Consider the following 10,000-nt stretch of genomic DNA (forward strand, 5'->3'; position numbering starts at 1 on the left):
ATCTCCCGACGGCGTCTCCGGGTCCTTTTGGGTTGCCCCGACGAACTCTCTTGCGAGGGCCCGAATTATTAACGGTTCCGCTGCCGGGTTCCGGAATAGGAACCGGATTCCCTTTCGCCCAATGGGTGTGTGCTCGCTTCGTACGTTTACGTTCGAATTAAAAACGAACCAACGACATATCTACACCACATCAACATCGGCTTTCGCTAGGGCTTAGGATCGACTGACTCGTGTGCAACGGCTGTTCACACGAAACCCTTCTCCACGTCAGTCCTCCAGGGCCTCGCTGGAGTATTTGCTACTACCACCAAGATCTGCACCGACGGCGGCTCCAGACGGCCTCACGGCCAGTCCTTCTGCGCTCACCGCCGCGACCCTCCTACTCGTCAGGGCTTCATGGCCGGTTAATTAAATAACCGACCGCACATGCCGCTGACGGCCGAGTATAAGCACGACGCTTCAGCGCCATCCATTTTCAGGGCTAGTAACTTTCGGCAGGTGAGTTGTTACACACTCCTTGGCGGATTCCGACTTCCATGGCCACCGTCCTGATGTCTTAAGTTACCAACGCCTTTCATGGTATCCCATAAGCGTCGATTTAGGCGCTTTAACTCGGCGTTTGGTTCATCCCACAGCGCCAGTTCTGCTTACCAAAAATGGCCCACTTGGCACTCTGATTCGAGTCTCGCGGCTTCATATAAAGTTCGAGCAAGCCGGAGATCTCACCCATTTAAAGTTTGAGAATAGGTTGAGGCCGTTTCGACCCCAATGCCTCTAATCATTCGCTTTACCGGATGAAACTCGTAAGCGACGAGCGCCAGCTATCCTGAGGGAAACTTCGGAGGGAACCAGCTACTAGATGGTTCGATTAGTCTTTCGCCCCTATACCCAGTTCCGACGATCGATTTGCACGTCAGAATCGCTACGGACCTCCATCAGGGTTTCCCCCTGACTTCGTCCTGACCAGGCATAGTTCACCATCTTTCGGGTCCCAGCGTGTACGCTCTTGGTGCGCCTCTTCTCGCAATGAAGAATGAGACGCCCCGGGAGTGCGGGGCGACAGCCGTAACGGCCGCCCATCTTCCTTAGTCCGTGCAAGACGAACTTTCACTTTCATTGCGCCTTTAGGTTTAGTCATGTCCCAATGACTCGCGCACATGCTAGACTCCTTGGTCCGTGTTTCAAGACGGGTCCTGAAAGTACCCAAAGCTTATAGCGTCGCAGATCGGCGTTTCAACCGAGTCTGTCCGAGAACTCATTGGCGAACAGCCATTCGTAGACAGAACCGACACCAGGTGCGATTACCGTCATAAACGAACGCGCTTGCCAATGGTCGGACGCTAACTGTGTAGCGGCCCGGCGCCATATGCATACCTTCGAGCGAGTCGACCGGGAAACACCGCGGGTTCGTCCGAAACGGCGAACCGTTCGAACGGGCTCCACCGCGGGCCTTAGATCGACACCCAAAGGATCGCGACGTCCTACTGGGGGAGAAGTGCACGCGTTCGACTTCGGTTCGCATAAACAAAAGGCGCGAACGACGCGTACGCCGTTCGTCGCACGATCATTTAGCGCCGCTATCGAGTCACGCTGAATCTCCCCTTTCGACCTTTCGGGTTTTCTCAGGTTTACCCCTGAACGGTTTCACGTACTATTGAACTCTCTCTTCAAAGTTCTTTTCAACTTTCCCTCACGGGTACTTGTTCGCTATCGGTCTCGTGGTCATATTTAGCCTTAGATGGAGTTTACCACCCACTTAGGGCTGCACTCTCAAGCAACCCGACTCTGAGGAGAGATCCTCCCGTTATCGGCAACGGTCACTACGGGCCTGGCACCCTCTATGGGCTGTGGCCCCCGTTCAAGATGGACTTGGACGCGTCGCACAATCTCGGGATGACGGATCCTCCCTAACACCACATTTCCCGGCGTCCGGTTTCGGCCGCGGGATTCAGTGCTGGGCTTTTTCCTGTTCGCTCGCCGCTACTAAGGAAATCCTAGTTAGTTTCTTTTCCTCCGCTTAATAATATGCTTAAATTCAGCGGGGTAGTCTCACCTGCTCTGAGGTCGCAAATATAAATTTGCCTTTATTTTGTCAGACGATAATTACACGTATTCCGTTTTATATGGCTGCCTCCAAACAATTTCAAACATCGATCTGACGTCGTTGCGAGAATGTTGTTGTTGTTAATTATAGTGCATAAAATATGCATATAAACAACTTTAACGTCTCGGACACGACGATCGCTTCGTTCGAAATTTAAGCGTTGTGGCTGCTTTTTAATATCGGACGTGCTACGTCTAAACCAACTTGTACCAACAAACTAATAAGAATGTCAGCCGCTATTGCGTTTTAGGATGCCGCGTTATTTTTTATATTGTTTTTATTGTTGTCTACGTTGCATAATATTTTATTATGACAACCGACAATCAATTAACAATTATAGTAACGCGTCATATTTGCACCCAACACGCTCCGACGTAATTGTCTACACAACATTGTGCGCTGTGTTTAAGACAAAAACCGAGCAGTCTTTGAAATTGACACGACCCTCAGCCAGGAGTGGTCCGGGAACAGTATATCCGAGGACCGCAATGTGCGTTCGAAATGTCGATGTTCATGTGTCCTGCAGTTCACAAGTTGACGCGCAATTAGCTGCGTTCTTCATCGACCCACGAGCCAAGTGATCCACCGTTCAGGGTAATCTTTTCAAACAAATTTAAAATATTATTACATAACGCACCGTTCCACATCGAAATCGTTTCATCATCACACAACAACAAAAATAACTACTTAAGGTTATTACAATTGTGATGTATATGTGAGAAACGGACCAATCGAAAGAAACGTTCGGCGTTATATTTTATAATATTTTATTTAATTAAAGTGGCATTTGTTTCTACTTATCGAAAAGAGTATGCAGTTATAGTTTAAGTTTACATAAAGAATAACCCGATGATATTAACGTTTTATAAATACGTATATATATCTATTAGGTTTTTTTTCTCTATCAACTTTGTCTATAAAACTCTGCTCCTTTTGCGATAAGCATTATGTATATTTATTAAATAGAAAATATGTCGAAAAACCATGACGTTTTCTTCAAACAAACGCCACAGCTACAAACTTAATCACAACAATATTTACCAAACAATACAATTGTAGGGTGTTTTGTGTGATACGTCGTTTGGTGGGCATTCTAAGAACGTCCGTCGACATAAAAACGAATCAAAAGAAAAGCACAGGCAGTGCAAAACGTTCCTTCGTCAGTCGGGCGTATATCATTTAAAACCCACAGAATCTAAAAAAGTTAATAAACTTTTTTATTTAGATTCCTACGGTTCGTCGCGTCGTTAAAGTAAATTATTACTTCGACGCATGCGGAACCCAGGTACCCGAAAACCGTAAGCCTAAGCGTTTTTTTCCAAACATCACTCACTATCGATAAAGTAAATTGATTTTATGTATTTATAAATGTGCGTTTGTATGTATAGTAGTATAGTAGTAGTATATTTTGTTATTGGTTGTTTCGAGCTTTTTATTGTTATAAAACGTTTTTGTAGTCTTGTACATAAAGTACAGACGAATAGACAGCCCCTTTTATTTATTAATAAACTCCAACCATTTACAAATTAAATTACAACTACAACATCTCTTTTACACATTAATTATACACCATCTTTATTTTCTTTTTTCCGAAGCGAATACGATGAAGAAAATACGCAAAGACTGGCTTACAAAACCGTAAGCCTAAGCGTTTATTTTTCAAACATCACTCACCATCGGTAAAGTAAAATGATGGTATGTATAAATGTGTATTTGTATGTACAGTAGCGTAATAATTTTGTTGTTGGTTGTTTCGAGTTTATTTATTATTATGGTTTGTATGTATAAAGTTTTAGTCTTGTACATAAAGTACAGACGAATAGACAGCCCCTTTTATTTATTAATAAACTCCAACCATTTACAAATTAAATTACAACTACAACATCTCTTTTACACATTAATTATACACCATCTTTATTTTCTTTTTTCCGAAGCGAATACGATGAAGAAAATACGCAAAGACTGGCTTACAAAACCGTAAGCCTAAGCGTTTATTTTTCAAACATCACTCACCATCGGTTAAGTAAAATGATGGTATGTATAAATGTGTATTTGTATGTACAGTAGCGTATTAATTTTGTTGTTGGTTGTTTCGAGTTTATTTATTATTATGGTTTGTATGTATAAAGTTTTAGTCGTGTACATAAAGTACGATCGTATTGGCAGACACCATTATTATTCATTCATTCATTCTTGTTTGTTATTATAAATAACTCCAACCATATACAAATACTACAACAACAACAACAACATCTCTTGCACATTAATTATACACCACCACTGTGTATTAGTACTTTTTTTCGAAGCGAATACGATGATGGAAATACGCTAAGACCGGCACTGCGAAAGCAATAATAAAACGTTAGCACATAACCATCTTTCGACAATATTGATTCGTGTTAATGTTCGAAAAAATTCTTTGAAAACGTCGTTTACGGCACGTTTACAATCGATTTATAAAATAAATCGAAAAACGTAACAACAGATCCGCTTAATGCAAGACGACCCGTTGTTGCTTTTCCGTTCGACGCATAATAAAGAATTTTGTATGAGAATTGATCATCATACGAATAGTGTATGTATGTGTGTTTTTTGTTGATCAGCACAGACAAAATGTGTGTGTATGTGTGACAACTAAACAACAACATTTACACGTTAATGATCCTTCCGCAGGTTCACCTACGGAAACCTTGTTACGACTTTTACTTCCTCTAAATGATCAAGTTTGGTCATCTTCCCAGCAACATCGGCAACGTCGAAACGCCACCGCGCACCGGTCCGAAGACCTCACTAAATCATTCAATCGGTAGTAGCGACGGGCGGTGTGTACAAAGGGCAGGGACGTAATCAACGCGAGCTTATGACTCGCGCTTACTGGGAATTCCTCGTTCATGGGGAACAATTGCAAGCCCCAATCCCTAGCACGAAGGAGGTTCAGCGGGTTACCCGGACCGCTCGGTCAGGGAGGACACGCTGATTCCTTCAGTGTAGCGCGCGTGCGGCCCAGAACATCTAAGGGCATCACAGACCTGTTATTGCTCAATCTCGTGCGGCTAGAAGCCGCCTGTCCCTCTAAGAAGAATTGTTTGTACGCCGACAGTAAAAACCGCACATAGAGACCGGGCGAACCCGGCTCCAGCCGGCATTTGGGATGTCGAAATACGCCTATTTAGCAGGCTAGAGTCTCGTTCGTTATCGGAATTAACCAGACAAATCGCTCCACCAACTAAGAACGGCCATGCACCACCACCCACCGAATCAAGAAAGAGCTCTCAATCTGTCAATCCTTCCGGTGTCCGGGCCTGGTGAGGTTTCCCGTGTTGAGTCAAATTAAGCCGCAGGCTCCACTCCTGGTGGTGCCCTTCCGTCAATTCCTTTAAGTTTCAGCTTTGCAACCATACTTCCCCCGGAACCCAAAAGCTTTGGTTTCCCGGAAGCTGCCCGCCGAGTCATCGGAGGAACGTCGGCGGATCGCTAGCTGGCATCGTTTATGGTTAGAACTAGGGCGGTATCTGATCGCCTTCGAACCTCTAACTTTCGTTCTTGATCAATGAAAGCGTTTTTGGCAAATGCTTTCGCTTCTGTCCGTCTTGCGACGATCCAAGAATTTCACCTCTAACGTCGCAATACGAATGCCCCCATCCGTTCCTATTAATCATTACCTCGGGGTTCCGAAAACCAACAAAATAGAACCGAGGTCCTATTCCATTATTCCATGCACACAGTATTCAGGCGAAGTTTTAGCCTGCTTTAAGCACTCTAATTTGTTCAAAGTAAACGTGCCGGCCCACCTCGACACTCAATGAAGAGCACCGCGGCGGGATTGAGTTGGGCCGCCCTCTCGAGCTAAGCCCACCGGCAGGACGTCCCGCGAAACGCCAGTTAACACCGCGAACGATGAACCGGCGGCGCGGGACACAAATTCGACTACGAGCTTTTTAACCGCAACAACTTTAATATACGCTATTGGAGCTGGAATTACCGCGGCTGCTGGCACCAGACTTGCCCTCCAATTGATCCTCGTTAAAGGGTTTAGAGTGTACTCATTCCGATTACGGGGCCTCGGATGAGTCCCGTATCGTTATTTTTCGTCACTACCTCCCCGTGCCGGGAGTGGGTAATTTGCGCGCCTGCTGCCTTCCTTGGATGTGGTAGCCGTTTCTCAGGCTCCCTCTCCGGAATCGAACCCTGATTCCCCGTTACCCGTTACAACCATGGTAGGCGCAGAACCTACCATCGACAGTTGATAAGGCAGACATTTGAAAGATGCGTCGCCGGTGCGAGACCGTGCGATCAGCGTAAAGTTATTCAGATTCACCAAGTTGTACGATGACGGCGAAACCGCCACCGATTGGTTTTGATCTAATAAAAGCGCTCCTTCCGTCTCCGGTCGGAGCTCTGTTTGCATGTATTAGCTCTAGAATTACCACAGTTATCCAAGTAAATGTGGGTACGATCTAAGGAACCATAACTGATTTAATGAGCCTTTCGCGGTTTCACCTTAATTTGGCTTGTACTGAGACATGCATGGCTTAATCTTTGAGACAAGCATATGACTACTGGCAGGATCAACCAGGGAACTGTGTTTTTGTGTTTTTTGAGACAGACGAGAGAATAAAATACTCATCATCATCGTTTATAAAGATGAAGAATATGCGCGTTTGTGCGAAACAATCTAACATATAAGAAAGTAACGCCACGCTGTTTCTTCTTTTCTTCGTACGATATAGAGATAAATGTATCGTCATCATCGTCGTCGTAGTCGTTAAACACCACAACACATATATCGGTCAATAAAGGCATAATAATAATATTTATAATATTATTTTTTACCTTTGCCGATTTAAAAGTTCAAACATTCTCTTCACTCTTCGCAAGATTGAATGCGACGTGAATTTATGAAATTCTTTCGAATCCATAAACGTTACGAATATTATATAAATATTCTCGCTCGGATATTAGAGAGTTGACGCATTTATTATTTTTGTTTGTTTAAATCACAAACATTTGTTAGTTCAACAAAGTTTGATTGCATAAGGACCGCCAACGTAAGAGAATACGTTTTGCCGCATCCGCAATCTCGCTGTGGGGAACTGGGCGAGCCACAAAATCACAAAATAAAGCAATCTCGCAAGCAAAGCCCTATTCGAATTCGATAGCGGAAATGTGCGATAAACGTCGATAAATTGGAAGCAAATGCAGAACGTATACATAATCGGTCGTTTTGTCGTCGTCATTTATGATAAACTTCGACTAAACCGTTACACCGTTCATATCGCCTCACTCAACGCATCGACACACACCACTACCATATGTATACCAGCGCGACACCGATCGAGGCAGCCGCTCGGTATTGGATGTGCGCACCGCTCCACTGACATAGCTCCACAGGCGACGTCTACCGAAGCGCACAGCTCTATAACTATAAGGCATACACACAAAAGGGAGAAAATATTTTAAATATTGATAATATTAAAAAGTCATATTTTATATTTAAACCATTATAAAATTTAATTATAAAAACGTTTGTTTTAAAAAAAATAATTAATTAATAAAAACAAAATTATTTTAAGCGCCGTACTTCGTAAACGTCGTACTTCGTTCGTCGTATGTGCAAAGTCAAATGAATGCTGTAGTTAGTCGCAGTTGGAACGTCTGAATGTCGTACAACGTAACAATAATTTTGAGTGCCCTAATGTGTAGACGTCGTACTTCGCGAACGTCGCACTTCGTAAACGACGTACTTCGTGAACGTCGCACTTCGTAAACGACGTACTTCGTGAACGTCGCACTTCGTAAACGACGTACTTCGTAAACGTCGCACTTCGTAAACGACGTACTTCGTGAACGTCGTACTTCGTAAAGGTTATGCAATATTAATACACATTTGCTGTATTGCAAGTTGCATTTTAATAAATATTATGCATTTTTATGTTTTAATTTAATATCTAGGCCAAAATACTATGTTTATTTAATTGTTAAATGTGTACGTTTATTTATAGATACGTAATTTACATAAAAATTTGTTTTTTTTTTTATTATATGCAAACTACAAATAAAACATTTAATATTTTTAAACGTCGTACTTCGTGTAAGTTATGCAATATTGATACAAATTTAGTGTATTGCGGGTCGCAATAATATTAATTTATATTTGAACGTGAGTACTTCGTGAAGGTTATGCAACATCAGTACACATTAAGTGTATTGCAGGTTGCATTATTATTAATTTATGTTTTCTCACTTTTTACCTTCATATAAAAAAAAATTTAATATTTTTGGACGTCGTACTTCGTAACAGTTATGCAATATTGATGCACATCTGTTGTGCTGCGGGTTGCATTTTATAAATTTAATGTATTCTTATGATTTACTTTAATGTCTAGGCAAAAAAACACTTTTGATTAGTTGCTGAATGTTTACATTTATTTACAGATACGTAATTTGCAAAAAAATTTGCTGTTTTTTTATTATATACAACACAAATAAAATTCTTTAATATTCTTGAACGTCGTACTTCGTGTAGGTTATGCAATATTGATACAAATTTAGTGTATTGCGGGTCACAATAATATTAATTTATATTTAAACGTAGTACTTCGTGAAGGTTATGCAAGATCAGTACATATTAAGTGTATTGCAGGTTGCATTATTATTAATTTATGTTTTCTCACTTTTAACCTCAATATAAAAAAAAATTAATATTTTTGGACGTCGTACTTCGTAAAGGTTATGCAATATTAATGCACATCTAGTGTGCTGCGGGTTGCATTTTATAAATTTAATGTATTTTTATGTTTTACTTTAATATCTAGGCAAAAAAAACAATTTTGATTAGTTGCTAAATGTTTACATTTATTTACAGATACGTAATTTGCAAAAAAATTTGCTGTTTTTTCATTATATACAACACAAATAAAATTATTATATTATTTATTGTTTACGTTTTACTTCATCACTTTGTGAACGTCGTACTTCGTTTGTACTATGAACGCTGCATTTCGTCGCAGTCGGCAGCACGTGCGAATAAACGTCGTACAAGAAAATCACGATTTTGAGTGCCGTACTTTGCAAACGTCGTACTTCGTCTATACTATGTACAAAGTCAAGTGAACGCTAAACCTCGTCGCAGTCGACAGCGCGTGCAAATAAACGTCGTACAAGAAAATCACGATTTTGAGTGCCGTACTTCGCTAACGTCGTACTTCGTCTGTACTATGTACAAAGTCAAATGAACGCTAAACTTCGTCGCAGTCGACAGCAAGTGCAAATAAACGTCGTACAAGAAAATCATGATTTTGAGTGCCGTACTTCGCAAACGTCGTACTTCGTCTGTACTATGTACAAAGTCAATTGAACGCTGTACTTCGTCGCAGTCGGAAGCAACTGCAAATATACGTCTTACAAGAAAATCATGATTTTGAGTGCCGTACTTCGCAAACGTCGTACTTCGTCTGTACTATGTACAAAGTCAATTGAACGCTGTACTTCGTCGCAGTCGGAAGCAACTGCAAATAAACGTCTTACAAGAAAATCATGATTTTGAGTGCCGTACTTCGCAAACGTCGTACTTCGTCTGTACTATGTACAAAGTCAATTGAACGCTGTACTTCGTCGCAGTCGGAAGCAACTGCAAATAAACGTCTTACAAGAAAATCATGATTTTGAGTGCCGTACTTCGCAAACGTCGTACTTCGTCTGTACTATGCACAAAGTCAATTGAACGCTGTACTCCGTCGCAGTCGGCAGCACGTGCAAATAGACGTCGTACAAGAAAATCACCATTTTGAGTGCCGTACTTCGCAAACGTCGTACTTCGTCTATACTATGTACAAAGTCAAGTGAACGCTAAACCTCGTCGCAGTCGACAGCGCGTGCAAATAAACGTCGTACAAG

The 10,000-nt window shown here is 41.9% G+C and overlaps 3 non-coding genes across 3 annotated transcripts in view; all 3 read right to left on the minus strand.

The window, feature by feature from the left end:
* The window catches only part of LOC135267733 (large subunit ribosomal RNA), a 4,036-nt gene extending 1,969 nt beyond the window's left edge, over positions 1-2,067 (minus strand). The window contains exon 1 of the ribosomal RNA XR_010336112.1: positions 1-2,067. This exon is cut by the window's left edge and continues 1,969 nt beyond it. This is a non-coding gene — a ribosomal RNA (large subunit ribosomal RNA).
* A 477-nt stretch (positions 2,068-2,544) lies between these two features.
* Positions 2,545-2,701, minus strand: LOC135267735 (5.8S ribosomal RNA). Its single transcript, XR_010336113.1, has one exon. It is a non-coding gene; the product is annotated as a 5.8S ribosomal RNA (ribosomal RNA).
* A 2,059-nt stretch (positions 2,702-4,760) lies between these two features.
* Positions 4,761-6,683, minus strand: LOC135267738 (small subunit ribosomal RNA). The gene has a single exon (XR_010336116.1). It is a non-coding gene; the product is annotated as a small subunit ribosomal RNA (ribosomal RNA).
* Positions 6,684-10,000: the final 3,317 nt, after the last annotated feature.

Source organism: Tribolium castaneum, unplaced genomic scaffold (assembly GCF_031307605.1).
Source record: "Tribolium castaneum strain GA2 unplaced genomic scaffold, icTriCast1.1 ptg000084l, whole genome shotgun sequence".
NCBI lineage: Eukaryota > Metazoa > Arthropoda > Insecta > Coleoptera > Tenebrionidae > Tribolium > Tribolium castaneum.